This window comes from Lontra canadensis, unplaced genomic scaffold, assembly GCF_010015895.1.
Source record: "Lontra canadensis isolate GAN:19392208 unplaced genomic scaffold, GSC_riverotter_1.0 scaffold2, whole genome shotgun sequence".
In the NCBI taxonomy this organism is placed as follows: Eukaryota; Metazoa; Chordata; class Mammalia; order Carnivora; family Mustelidae; genus Lontra; species Lontra canadensis.
Genome location: NW_022630996.1, coordinates 58382021 through 58396728, shown reverse-complemented (window position 1 = coordinate 58396728; position 14708 = coordinate 58382021). Strand labels below are relative to the sequence as shown.

The 14708-nt window shown below is 33.9% G+C and overlaps 1 protein-coding gene across 4 annotated transcripts in view; it reads left to right on the top strand.

Moving 5' to 3' along the window:
* Positions 1–14708, top strand: part of C1GALT1 (core 1 synthase, glycoprotein-N-acetylgalactosamine 3-beta-galactosyltransferase 1) — a 36776-nt gene that overhangs the window by 2318 nt on the left and 19750 nt on the right. Inside the window, exon 2 of one of the 4 annotated variants that reach the window (XM_032874405.1) lies at positions 5019–5081. The exons of the other annotated variants lie outside the window; for them this stretch is intronic. The gene's annotated coding sequence lies outside the window, so the exon portion shown is untranslated. The remainder of the gene's footprint in view (positions 1–5018; positions 5082–14708) is intronic. 4 annotated transcript variants of the gene reach the window in all.

Genomic DNA, 14708 nt, shown 5'->3' with positions numbered 1-14708 from the left:
AAGAAGGAAAAAAGAGAAAGGAGAATTGTTCTCCAAAAGAGAAGATAGCATTTTATCTTAAATCTAAATGTATGTCTAATGTGTACTTAAATTTTCACTTTGCAACTAATTTAAATAGCCAAGGGGAAAATATATACAAAAATGTATATAATGTGTGAAAATGAGAAGTATCCCTTGAAGAAAAAAAATAAATTGATATTTGTGAAATAGGGAAACATGCAAGAAGATAGGAGAAACAAACAAAAAAAAACCCACAAAAAAACTGAATAAACTATCTAAAACCTATAGTACGAGCTGCCTTGCACATTGAAGGCAGAGAGAGGCAAATTAAATTGGGAGAGCTTCTGAAATGGGAAACCTGATTAGTTTACAACTAAAGCTGTATGTTAAAACATTTAAACTGGTGGAAATTAGATAATAGGCAGAATTTGAAATTATCTATGGCTTGGTGTAGTCATTTGCATTCTTGGTCCTTCTATTGGTTTCCTAGGGCTGCCGTAACAAAGTGTAACAAACTGGGTAATTTAAAACAACATAAGTTTATCATCTCAGTTCTGGAGGCTGGAATTCTGAAATCAAGGTGTTGGCAGGGCTATGGTCTCTTCTAGGGGAGAATCTTCATGTCTCTTAGCTTCTTGTGTCACTGGCAGTCCTTGATATTCCTTGACTTGGAGCTTTATCATTCCAGTCTGGTTCTTTCTGTGTCTCTTCATATGGCATTCTCCCTTTTTTATAAGGATGCCAGTCATATTGGATTAGGGTCCACCCTGATGACTTCATCTTAACTTGATTACATCTGCAAAGGCCCTATTTTAAAATAAGATCCCATTTCTAGGTACTGGGGTTAGGACTTCAACCTCAGTCTTTTGGCGAGGGATACAACTTAACCCATCACAACCATATAAAATTTTTAGCACATATGGCAGGCCAAATCAGGGTGTGTGGTAGGAACAAAGAAGGGGTCATCTAAATTTATTTGTCCTTTACTAACCTCAGTGCTTACTCAGAACCAGGTTGCAGAGAGAAAGCAAACAGGCAGACAAAAATCTCTGTCCTAGAGGAGCTTATGTTCTAAAGCGTTGGTTCTCAAAATGTTGTCCCTGAGTATGTAGCATCAGCATCATCTGGGAACTTGTTAGCTATCCAAGCCTCTTGGTTCAGAAACTATTTTAACAAAACTTTTAAGTGATTCTGATGGAGACTCAGGTTTGAGAACCAATGAACAAGATGGAGAAGAGAGACAATAAACAAGATGAAGAAGTAAAATAGGTAATATATTAGATGTTAATAGATAGTAAGAATAGGGTGGGTAAGAATAGGGTGACCAGAGAAGACCCCCTGAGAAATAAAGGCCTGAAGAAGTTGGGGAATAAGCCATGTGAGCATGTAGGTGAGTGTGTTCCCAGCAGAGAACAGCAGATGCACAGACCCTCATGTTTGAGGAACAGCAAGGAATCCAGAGAACACAGCAAGGGAAACAGTAATAGGTTCAGTTTATGAAATTTTTATTTGTTCTTTTTGACCTATAAAAACCAAATACTAGGAGAAGAGATCAGAAAAAGAAGAGTGGGGATAGGATTGCAGACCATTGAGGTTCATCTTAAGGTTTTTGCTTTGTTTCTGAGGTTGGGAAGACATTGGAAGATTTTGAGCATATGAGTGATACAATCTGTTTTAAAAAATCACTGGTGAAATGGGTAAAAATGGATTGAAGAAAGAAGGATGCAAAGGGAAATGTTGATTAGGAGTCAGTTAAAGTAGTTGAGGGAGGGAAAGGAGAAGGGAGAAAAGGAGGTGACTTGGACTAGGATGGTAGCAGTGGAGAGGTTAGAAGAGAGGAATGAGATCAAAAGCATATGAGATGATAGTGAAAAATAAGGTTACCCCATTGCCTACCTCAAAGAGGTTTACAATTAATCTTTATATATTCTTCCTGAGATATTTTATGTATATATGATAAACTGGGTTTTAACAGTTTAGTAGAGCACTTCTTTTTTTTTTTTTGAATGCATGGTAAATCCTTTTCTTTTAAGATTTTATTTGTTTATTTGACAGGACAGAGAGATCACAAGTAGGCAGAGAGAGAGGGGAAGCAGGCTCCCTGCTGAGCAGAGAGCCCGATGTGGGACTCGATCCCAGGACCCTGAGATCACATCTCGAGCCAAAGGCATAGGCTTAACCCATTGAGCCACCCAGGCACCCAGTAGAGTACTTCTTAACTGGAGCTGATTTTGACCCACAGGGGACATTTGGCAGTGTCTAGAGACATTTTTGTTTGTCATAGTCGGGGGGGAATACTGTTCGCATCTAGTGCGTGGAGGCCACAAATGCTACTAAGCATCTTATGATGAACAGGATAGCCAGTCACAAGAGAGAATCATCCAGCTTAAGAGGTCATTGGCTTAATGGGAGTTACAGAGGTTGAGGCATAGATGGTGGAGAAAAGATAGTGTTATATAGACAGAGAACACAGTAGGAATAGAACAGCCTCAGCATTGGGATGTTTAGTGAACAGATTAAATATTGCAGTTGCTTAGGTGAGAGAGGGTCTGAAATAGTAGAAATGGAGAGGGGCGGATGGATTAAAAAAATTTAGGAAATAAAATTGGCCAGATTTGGTGATTGGATATGGGGTGAGGATAAGGGGAATGGGGAATGTTAAAAAATCAGAGACACTCTGATTTCTAGTTTAGATAAACAGATGGCTTCTAGTAAAATAGGAAGCCATTGGTGAGTAATTTAGGTGATTGCCAGTAATTTTAGTTAAGATGAGCAGGTAGGAAGGGAATTAAGGAAGGTAAGGAGTCACTTTTGGGCATGTTGAATTTAAGATGCCTATGGTCAAGATAGAAATGTTTAATGTGTATGTGAGTCAAACTTGGAGAAGTCTCAAAAGGATCAAGAGATCCTCTTGTGTAAGAAGTGTGGGGATTTTAGTGCAGTTTGCTTTTTTTAGATTATCTCTAGATGAAGTAGCCTACCTTTATTTAATTTTTGTCAAAAAACAATAGATGTTACTTGATAAAAGCATTAAAACATTAAAAGTTTATAAAATGAAAAAAAAAGCCCTTGCTCATGCCACCTAGTCTTAGTTCTCAGAAGTAGATAACAAAATTTATTATATAACAAAATTTATTTTGTTATATAATAAATTTATATTTATTATATAAATTTAAATAATAACAAAATTTACTTTGTTAAATATCTTTATATACACTTTTCCAGAATTATGTATATGGAATCATTTAAGAAGCCAAATGTGATTATTCTAGACAGACTGTAGTACTTTGTCTTAAAAAATAAATCTTTCATCTTACACAGTTTTCATGAATGAAGTTGTGTTATGGAAGAAAATAAAAGGATAAAGTGGAGACTAAGAGACTAAGAGATAAAGCAACATCTCTTTGATATAAAGTAAAAGATGCAAATACACAGAGAAATGTGAAAGAAAACAGTCTTTTCTGTATATACATATTCTGTATCTACGGTTTCAGTTTTTTAATTTGTTTTCTTTACATTTTTCTGATTTAAAACGTCGCCACTATACCTTACTAGCAAAAAAGTCATAACTGCCAAATATGCAAAGATTTTTCCTTATTAGCACATATAGATCATTGTTTTGACAGCTGCAGAGTATTCTGTGGTATAGATGTACCATGTTGTGGATTTAACCAATTCCTTATCAACAGACAAACATCTATGGCAATGACTGCCATAAGTATCTTTGCAGACTTATGTGTTTGTGTACATAGGAGAAATTTCTGATGATGAAATGATGGTCATAGTCATAGTCATTTAAAATGTTAAAATATATTGCCAAATTGCCCTTCCAAAAGACAGTGAATGTGTGTATTGTGAGAAAGAATGCATGAGTGCCAGTTTTCTCTTCCATGTCATGACAATGTAATTAAACATTTTTTGCTAGTATGATAGGTTAAAAATAGTATTTCTGCATTTGAATTACTTTAATGTGAAATTTGAACATCCTTGACCATTGTATTTTCTTCTTCTGCAAATCCTTTATTTTCTTTATATGTTTTTATGTTAGATTGATTTTTTATCTTTTCATTATGATACTTTTGGGCATTTTTTGCTGTACAGATTTTTTTTGACATTTTGTACAGAAACATCTCTGAACCAGCAATTTTACTGCCAGAAGTTTAACCAATGAGTAATTTCATACAATTTTCCTATAGTCATGGTATCTGAGTTTTGAAAAGATATCAATTCATGTTATGAAAATGTAAAAAGATATTTTCTTCTAGTTTTGTTATAATTTCATTTTTTTAAATATTGAAATCTTAGAAACATTAGGAATTTGAAAGAGAAAGGTAGGAATCCAGCTGGCTGATTTTTATCTTTTTCCCAAAAGATTATTTCATTATCATTACTTGAATAAACCATCTTTTTCTTGATTTGAAATGCTGTGTATATTATGTATTAAATTTCTATATGTACTTGTTTTTTTAATAGACTCTTTATTTCAGTCTGGTAAAAAGACCACCAGGGATATATATCTTTAAGCTGACAGAGGTTAATTAACTTGCTGCTGTGAGGGAGACCACACACCAGACCAAACTGCCTGCATTTTACTAAATAAAGAAAGGACAGCGTTATTATAGGATTTTGAAGAAGGGTGGAGTTTAGACAAAATTTAAATGAAGCAATATTTGATAGTTTTGAAGTATAGCAAGGCTGTGTGTCAAGGGGTTAATTAACATCAGGCCTGGGCTGAGAAGCAAGCTCAAAGTCCTCTTACCTTAGAGACTACACAGTTAAGATAAGTGTGGAATGTTGTGTCTGGGAAACCCTATCTGAAACTCTGATTTGGAAATTAAGACTGCTGTTATTTGATGAATGATCCATCATCCATGTAAGAATGGGATGTTCCAGTCTCACTGATAGACTTTCAGATCGCTTAGTTCTGATGGCACGGTTGTAGAGAAAAAAAGTTTCTCAGCATTATGTCTGTAGTATTAATTAAAAGCATTAAAAAAATTTTTTTTACTGATTCATAGATAAATTGATATGTCTGTTTGGCCTTAATGTTGAATTGTTCTACCTATATACCACTGTTCATTGTAAGTAATACATTTTAATCTCTAGTAGCCTTAATCTGCCCTCCAACCTGCAATGCTCCTTTAAGAAATTTCCAGTTATACTCATAATTATTTTCTAAACAACATTATGAATAACTTTTTACTACATGACTTGAGTTTTAAAAATCTTATATTTTAAGTGGGTCCATTATCTACCCCGACATGCCTTTCCAGAATTTCCCAGGTATACTTACATACTTCTCTTTTACAAATCTTTTGAATGCTTTTACCGAGTTATTTAACTTTTTAAAATTTTCTCGTATTTAAAAATGAATAAAAAATAAAATCTTGTATTTTAGTTTGGATGATGTTACATATATTGATTATTTTGGAGAAAATTAACATTGATATTCTTTTTTTCCAATTTTTTATTGTAAAATACCCATAAGATTTACCATTTTAATCATTTTAAGTGTACATTTCAGTGATATTAAATACATTTATATTGTTGTGCAACTATTACCACCATCTATCTCCAGAACTCTTCATCTTGCAAAACTGAAACTCTATACACATTAAACAGTAATTTCCCATACCTCTCTGGCAACCACCATTCTCTGTCACTATGATTTTAACTGGGTGTCTTCTATCTCAGGCAACCACCAGTGTCTGGCAAGCACCATTCTACTTTCTGTTTCTATGGTTTTAACTGAGTGTCTCTTGTAAGTGGAATTATATAGTATTTGTCTTTTTGTGACTGGCTTATTTCATTTAACATGATGTCAGAGTTCATCCATGTTACAGCACACGTCAAAATTTCCTTTCTTTAAAGGCTGAGTAATATTCCATTGTATGCACGTAACACATTTTGCTTACCCATTCATCCTTTGATGGACACTTGGATTAATTCCGCATTTTAGCTATCGTGAATAATGCTGCTATAAACATGGGTATACAGATACCTCTTTGAGACCCTGCTTCAAATTCTTTTGGTCATATACCCAGAAGTGGAAGTACTGGATCCTATGGTAACTCTAAATTGTTAATTTTTTTGTGATCTACCATACTACTTTCCACAGTGGCTTTACAGTTTACATTTCTGTACATTTTACATTATAGTGCACAAGTGTTTGCATTTCTCCACATCCTTGCCAACACTTACTATTTTGATAGTGGCCATCCTAATAGATGTGATGTGGTACCTCATTATAGATTTGATTAGCATTTCCCTGAGTATCAGTGATGTTGAGCATCTTTTCATCTTCAACATGCTCATAACTTATCAGCCAGTTGTATATCTTGTTTGGAAAATGTCTTTTCAAGTCCTTCACCCATTTTATTGGTTTTGTTGTTAAGTTTTAGGAGTTCTCTATATATTCTGGACATTAATCCCCTATCAGATACATGACTTGCAAATATTTCTTCCATTCTGTAGGTAGCCTTTTTAATTTGTTGATAGTATCTTTTGATATATAAAATTTTAAAATTTTCATGAAGTCCAGTTTAACTAATTTTTCTTTTGTTGCTTTTATCTTTGATGTCCTGTCAAAGAAATCATTCCCAATTCCATTATCAGGAAGTTTTTGTCTCTTGTTTTCTTCTAAGAGTTTTATAGTTTTATATTTGGGTCTTATATTTAGGTCTTTGATCTATTCTGAGTTGATTTCTGTATATGATGTTAGATAAGGGTCCAGTTTCGTTCTTTAGTGTGTGGATATCCTGTTTTCCCAGCACTTTTGTCAAAAGATTGTCCTCTGCTTATTGAATGCATGTGGCCTATTTGTTGAAAATATTTTGACCATAAATGCATGGGTTTATTTCTGAGCTCTCTATTCTGTTCCATTGGCCTATATGTCTATCTTTATTCCAGTGCCACTGTTTGATTACTGTAGACTTTGTAGTAAGTTTTAAAATTAGGAACTGTGAGTCCTCTGGTTTTATTCCCTTGACATTCGATATGAATTTTATGATGGATATTTCTATTTCTTCAGAAAACATCACTAGATTTTGATAGCAATTGGGTTAAGTTTATAGATAACTTTGGGCAGTATTGATCTTTAATAATATTCTTCCAATCCATGAACATGGGATGTCTTTCCATTTATTTATGTCTTCTTTAATTTCTGTTGAGGGTGCAAAAAATATTTATGTTCTCATGGAATAGTAACAAGGTATTTTTACTTTTGATTTTCTGAAGCTGAAATTGTGTGAATATTTTTCAAACTACTTTATCATCTTAATAAATTAGTAATAGAAAATGCTTTTAGTCTGTCTCAATTAATATGTATTTGTATTATAGTTCATATGAGTTGAATACACACCAAAGGAAATTATATATATATATATATATATATATATATATATATATATATATATTTCATATCTATTTTATGTTTTGGGGTTAAAGAAGTGTAAAAGCTTCAAATGATGGAACCATATGTGATTTTTTATTTAGTATATTAGGTGGTATAAATATAGATCTCGCTTGCAAAACTCATTTCAACTCTGTTCCCCGCTTTAGTAAAGAAACACACAAACATTTGAATGCATTTTATAAGCCAGGCAGTGTGTTAGGTGCTAGAGAGGTAGAGATAAGAGCCATAGCCACTTTTCCTGAGGAACTTATGGTCTAGTGGGAAAGAGATGCACTTACTATATTTCACAGTATGATATATACATAGTAGGAAGTGGGAATAAAGGAACAAGGAAACATTCAAGGGAGAGTAGTTAATTTGATAAGGCAGTAGGGAAGAGTGGTCATGGAAAATGCTGAAACTGAAGCAACCTTGAAAGAATCATGTATCTATATAGTAGACAAAATAGAGGAAGGCACACCAAGCAGAAAAGACTAGAATGGCCGAAGTCATCCAAATGAAAGGTCATGGCAAACTTGGAGAATGGCTGAATGTTCTTTGCACATAAGGGAGTATGAGAAGTAAGAAAGCAGGAAGGTAAACTAGAGCCAGTCTTGTGTACCAAATAAGCAGTATGTTCTTGATCCTTGGATAATTCGCCTTTGTCCAAAATTCTAGGGTGGAAATAATTTTTCCTCAGAATTTTGAAGGATTTTATCTATTGCCTCTAGCTTTTAGTGTTGCTGTTTAAAAGTCTAAAACTATTTAATTCCTGGGGCACCTAGGTGACTTAGTCGGTTAAGCATCTGCCTTAGGCTTAGGTCATGATCTCAAGGTCCTGGGATCAAGGCCAGTGTTGGGCCTCCTGCTCGGCGGGGAGTCTGCTTCTTCCTCTTCCTCTGCCCCTCCCCCTCTGCTCATGCTCTGTCTCTCGCTTTCTCTCTCTCTCAAATAAATAAATAATTTTTAAAAAATTTTTAAAAATAAAACCATTTAATTCTTATCTCTTTGCCTCATTCTCTTTTTCTGCAAACTTGCAGAATGGATTCTTTCACCAAAATTACCTGATACCACATCTTTGTGGGTCTGTTTTTGTTCAGAATATTAGCTATCCTTGGATCCTTTCAATCTGGAAATGTCCTTGAAATATTTGATTCTTGGTTTCCTCCCCTCTTTTTTATCTGTACCTGTAAACTGATCCTTAGTTATCAGTTTTCTCTTTTATTTCCCATCACCTTATCTTTTTGTTTTGTTTGCTTTGAGGGTGATTTCCTTAACTTTATCCTATGGCTGTTCTATTCAGGTTTTTTATTTTCTTATAGTTTAATTGTGGAGTTCTTTTTGTCCTCATAGTTTTTTCTTAGTCTTACTCTTTTTTCATGAATAGAATGACATGACATTTCTTAATATCTCAGAATTCAATGATTAGGTTTTTCTTAGTTTTCATCTCATTATATCCTCTCTTCCAAGTTGCTTTAAATTTGACTTTGTTAGTTTTTTTCTTTCATATTAGAGGCTTTCCTTAAAATACCTGGTGTTTCTTAAGTGGCTATTGATATTTTAGAGTAGATACTAAAAAGCTGATTAAAATTTCTGTATGCATTGTTAGGGCTGTGCAGTACTATTCACTATATGATGATTGAACTAGAATGATTGATTGCTGAAACTTTTGGGGATTCCATACAGCAAAACCAAACCAAGCTATTTTTAACTTTCCCAGTGACAAAGTTACTGCTGACTGATCAGGGTGGTGGCTCCTGCAGGTTGGAGTGGCTGTTAACAATTTCTTAAAATAAGACAACAATGAAGTTTGCCACATCTGTTTACTCTTCCTTTCATTAACGATTTCTCTGTGGCATAGATACTGTTTGATAGATTTTACGCACAGTAGAACTTCTTTCAAAATTGGAGTCAGTCCTCTCAAACCCTGCGCATGTTTTATTAACTAAGTTTATGTAAAATTCTAAACCTTGTTGCCATTTCAACAATCTTCACAGCATCTTCACCAGGAGTAGATTTCATCCCAAGAAATCACTTTCTTTGCTCATCTCTAAGAAGCAACTCCTCATCCATTCAAGTTTTTTCATAAGATTGCAGCAATTCAGTCACATCTTTAGGCTCCATTTCTAATTCTAGTTATCTTGCTGTTTCTACCATACCTGCAGTTACTTCCTCCCCTGAAGTCTTAAACCCCTTCAAAGTCATCCATGAAGGTTAGAATCAACTTCTTCTAACTCCTGTTCATGTTGATATTTTGACCTCTTCCCATGAATCATGAATGTTCTTAATGCCATCTAGAATATTGAATTCTCTCCATAACGTTTTTAATTTATCCTGCCCAGCTGCATCAGAGGATTCAGTATCTATGGCAGCTATAGCTTTACGAAATCTATTTCTTTTTTTTTTTCCTCCAAGATTTTATTTCTTGGAGAGTATGTGTGTGCACAAGTGGTGGGGAGGAGCAGAGGGAGAGGGAGAAGCAGATTCTCTACTCAGGAGGGAGCCTGATGCGGGGCTGCATCCCAGGACCCCAGGAATCAAAGGCGCTTAACCAGTTGAGCCACCCAGGTGCCCCACAAAATGTATTTCTTTTTTATTTTTAATTAATTAATTAATTAATTTTATTTTTAAAAATTTTTTGTATTTATTTTTTATTTATTTATATATATTTTTAAATTTTATTTCTATTCAGCATAACAGTATTCATTGTTTTTGCACCACACCCAGTGCTCCATGCAATCTGTGCCCTCTCCAATACCCACCACCTGGTTCCCCCAACCTCCCACCCCCCGCCCCTTCAAAACCCTCAGATTGTTTTTTAGAGTCCATAGTCTCTCATGGTTCACCTCCCCTTCCAATTTCCCTCAACTCCCTTCTCCTCTCTAACTCCCCTTGTCCTCCATGCTAACAAAATGTATTTCTTAAATAATAAGACTTGAAAGTTGAAAATTACTCCTTGATCTATGGGCTGCAGAATGGATATTGTGTTAGGAGACATGAAAACAACTTTAATCTTGTTGTCTGTCTCTGTTAGAGTTCTGGGGTTACCACTTGCTTTGTCAATGAGCAGTAGTATTTTGAAAGCAATCTTTTTTTTCTGAGCAACATGTCTCAACAATAGGCTTAAAATATTAAATAAACAATATTGTAAACAGATATGATGTCATCCAGGCTTTGTTGTTCCCTTTCCAGAGCACAGGCAAACTAGATGCAGCATAATTATTAAGGGTTGTAACATTTTCAGAATGGTAAATGAGCAGTGGCTTCAAGTTAAAGTTACCAGCTGCATTAGCCCCTAACGAGAAAGTCAGCCTGTCCTTTGAAACTGGGCATTGACTTCTCCCATCTAGTTCTCAAAGTCCTAAATGGCATCTTTTCCCGGCAGTAGGCTCTTTCATCTACATTGAAAATCTATTGTTTAGTGAAGCCGCTTTCAGTAATTATTCTTATATGGATTTCTCTGGATAACTTGGAGCTTCTACATCAGCATGTGCTGCTTCACTTTACATTGTGGTCTTATGGAGAAGGCTTCTTTCCCTTAGACCCAATGAACCAAATTTTGTTAGCTTCAAACTTTTCTTATATACTCACTTACCTCTCTCAGCCTTCATTCAATCGAAGAGTTAGGACCTTGCTTTAGATTAGGCTTTGGCTTAAGGGAATGTTGTGGCTGGTTTGACATTCTATCTGAACTATTAAAGTACTCTCCAAATTAGCAATATCAAAATCAGCTATTTTGGTTTCTTATTATTTGTGAGTTGACTGGGGTAACACTTTTAGTTTCTTATAAGAACTTTGCATTCACAACTTGGCTATTTGGCACAAGAAGCCTAGTTTTTGGCCTGTCTTGGCTTTCAAACATGCTTTCCTCCCTAAGCTTAAACATTTCTAGCTTTTCATTTAAAGTGAGAGACATGTGATTCTTCCTTTCACTTGAACATGAAGAACCCATTGTAGAGTTACTGATTGGCTTAATTTCAATATTCTTGTGTCTCAGGGAATAGGGAGGTCTTAGGAGAGGGAGAAAGAGGAATGGCCGATCAGTGGAGCAGACAGAACACACACAACATTTATTGATTAAGTTTGCCGTCTTATATGTCTGCAGTTTGTGACACCCTAAACGATTATAATAGTAGCACCAAAGATCAGCAATTAGAGTTCACTGCAAAAAATATAACAATGAAGAAGTTTGAAATATCCTGAGAACTGCCAAAATGTGTCACAGAGAAGTGAAGTGACATGGTGTTGGAAAAGTAGTGCCGATAGACTTACTGGACAAAGAGTTACTACAGACCTTCAATTTGTAAAACAACAACAACAACAAAAAACTAGTATCTGCAAAGCACAGTAAAGGAAAGCACAGTGAAAATAAAATATGCCTATATAAAAATTATGTTTTTTGAAAGATTTAAGTATTTTATCCAAGAAAAGCCTAGACCTTTTTGAAGTCTGGCTCTTTGACAACTTTCTTTATTTCCTTTGTGGTTATTTATTCATTTAGTTTTTATACCTTGAATCAGCTTTGATAATTTGCTTTTTTAGAGAAATGTGTTTCATTTAGGTTTTTGTGTTTAATAGCTATTATATAAAATGTTCTTTTGGATTACTTTTAATTTTATCTGTGAATGTGGATATAGTTTAAATCCGAATCGGAACAAACCAACTCTAAGAAGACATTTGTGAACTAATTGAGGCAATTTGATTTTAGAAGACACAGAAATTTGATTACATCCTTGGATTGGATGAGTCCAAAGAATTATTGTTAATTTTTTTAGTCACTGATAATTCTGTTAGACATTTGATTATGGCTTTTTATTTCATTAATCTTAATTATTTTTCTATTTTGAATTTTATTGATTTCTGTTATTTCATTCATTATGCTTGCTTTAGGCTTATTTTGCCCTTTTTCTTGGTTTTTGAAGTGGGAACTTGAGTTGATTGGAGACTTTTTCTCTTTTCTAATGTAAGCATTTAGTGCTGTAAGTTTTCTTGAGAACTGCTTTAGTTGTGTCCCTCTCTTTTTAAACTCTTTCATCACTTTTTTGTGTCCCTGTGTAATTAACAACACCGTAAATTCCACGAGGGCAGGGAAAGATATTTTATTTTAGCTTTTCCCAGTGGTTAGCACAATGCCATATAATTGTAATGAATTTTGAACTTTAAAACTTGCATGTAGTATCTCAGCAGCTTAGCTCAATAATCTGGAACTGTAAAGAAACAAAATTAGTAGGAATATCCTCAAAGAGAATATTGCAAATAAAATTTTATTTTATATAATAGAGTTTTATTTAGCTTAGAAATGTATTGAAAATGAGATATGGATTAAGTTTTTAGGAATAAGCCTTTTTAATATAAAGAAACATTTGAATTATTATTAGGAAGAGTACTGTAGGAGAGCAGAGGCATGAAAATTTAGTCTGAAAACAGTTCTGATCTCTCTGCATTCTTTTCACAGTCTTTCTTGGAGCCCATGGACTTTTCATTTTTTATATCTTTACATCTCAATATTTGTCAATAGAGCAAAACTGTTTTTTGTTTTTTGTTTTTTTCTTGAATCTGCTCATAACAGTGTCTTCTTATCTTCCATTTAAAGGTAATTTTAGAAAGAAAGAGCAAAAGATGTGGAAAGTTGATGGGTTACTATACATGCAAGTGTGATATAACAGGAAAAAAACCTATAAACTTTAAGTGAAATGTGAGTTAGAATCCCAGTTTACCATGTTGGCTGTGCGGTTCGGGTCAATTTAATTTCTCTGAAACTCAGCTTCCTCATTTGTAATATGGAGATACTACCATCAGGTTTTACAGTTGTGAGGATCAGAGAAAACAGAAGTTTTAAACATAATGCCTCGTATAGTATATTTATTAGCATTTATACACTGTATCACTATATAAAATTCACTCAGTTTTGCAAGGAAAGTCTTTTAGGGAAAAAACCATCAAAAATCACCTTAATGTGGTTTGAAATACATGTTGAATATGTAAATGTAGTGAATGAATAGTATAATACAGAAAACATTTTGAATGGTAGACTGACATCTCTGGCAGGAGTACCAAAATTTAAAAACAACAAAAAACGAACACTGAAAGCCTCAGATTTTAGGGACTTTTATTGTGAATTCCATTGACTCCCTAAAAGCCTAAAAATTGGAGGAAGACATGATCTCATGTTTAAAGAGTATTAAAGTCTTATTCAGAGGATATTAGTGACTAGTGGCTTGACTAAAAACGAAGCATAAAAGAAGTGGAACATTTATCTATAAGGATAAAAGATCAATCTGCCCTCAGACTTTTCTGGCACCCATGTGAGAGGACCATGGATCAATATTTACAGAGTTTATACTTGGTCAAGTTGTGCTTCATATATAAAGACAGTAGTAGACAGTCTCAAGCCTGCAAGAATTTAGAATATAGCAGCAATGAGCTCTATTAAAAAATTACTTGCTGAAATTCAGCCAAAAACATGACATTAATGAAGAACTCACATATAAAGGAGCTGTAATGAAAGGACTATTAATGAGCTTAGAATCCAATTTAATACATGCTCAAGATTAAGCAGTCATGGGAATTACAGTATAATTTATAGAATGTAAACTATGCAAAATTTACAGAATAAAAATAGTTCACAAAAATTGTGTGGGGGAGAGTATATATGTTCTGATTTCCACATTTCTCATAACAAGAAATTAATAGGAACTATCTAAAATTTTAAAAGGTAGTTTTAAAAAAGGGCCCACTATTGCTATATATTTTTCATAGTCTTTTTCTTGTCTTTTGAAGGATCATTTAGAAGAGAGGAGTCGTATTATAAATGTTTAACTGACTTTCAAAGTTCATTTAGATTCATTTCATTTCCCTTTTTTCCTATACATTCAAGTAAATCTAACTTAATACATTAAATCTTTAAAATAGCATGACTAACATTCATTCTGAAAAACTATACATGCAAGTGTATATGTAAAATGTTTAAGTAAAATCGTTAAGAATCTGACTTCTTGAATCATATTGCTAGTGTGACCCTGGGAAGGTTACTACCTTTCTGTGAGTTTGCCTGTAAAATGAGATTGATAGTCCCACATTTATTGTTTACAGTTAACTCACATAAAGCTCTTGATATAGGGCTCAACTGGTAGCCACAGTTATCTCTCCTTCCATCTCTTTTATTTACAAAGATGTTATTCATTGTTTCTGTGTGGTAGGATTTGGGGTGATTTTTATCTTTTTCACATTATTCTATATTGCTTGATTCCTTTTTTACAATGAATAACACAAAGCTGTCCCTTAAAAAATAAAGTAAAAATCACAAATTTTAGTT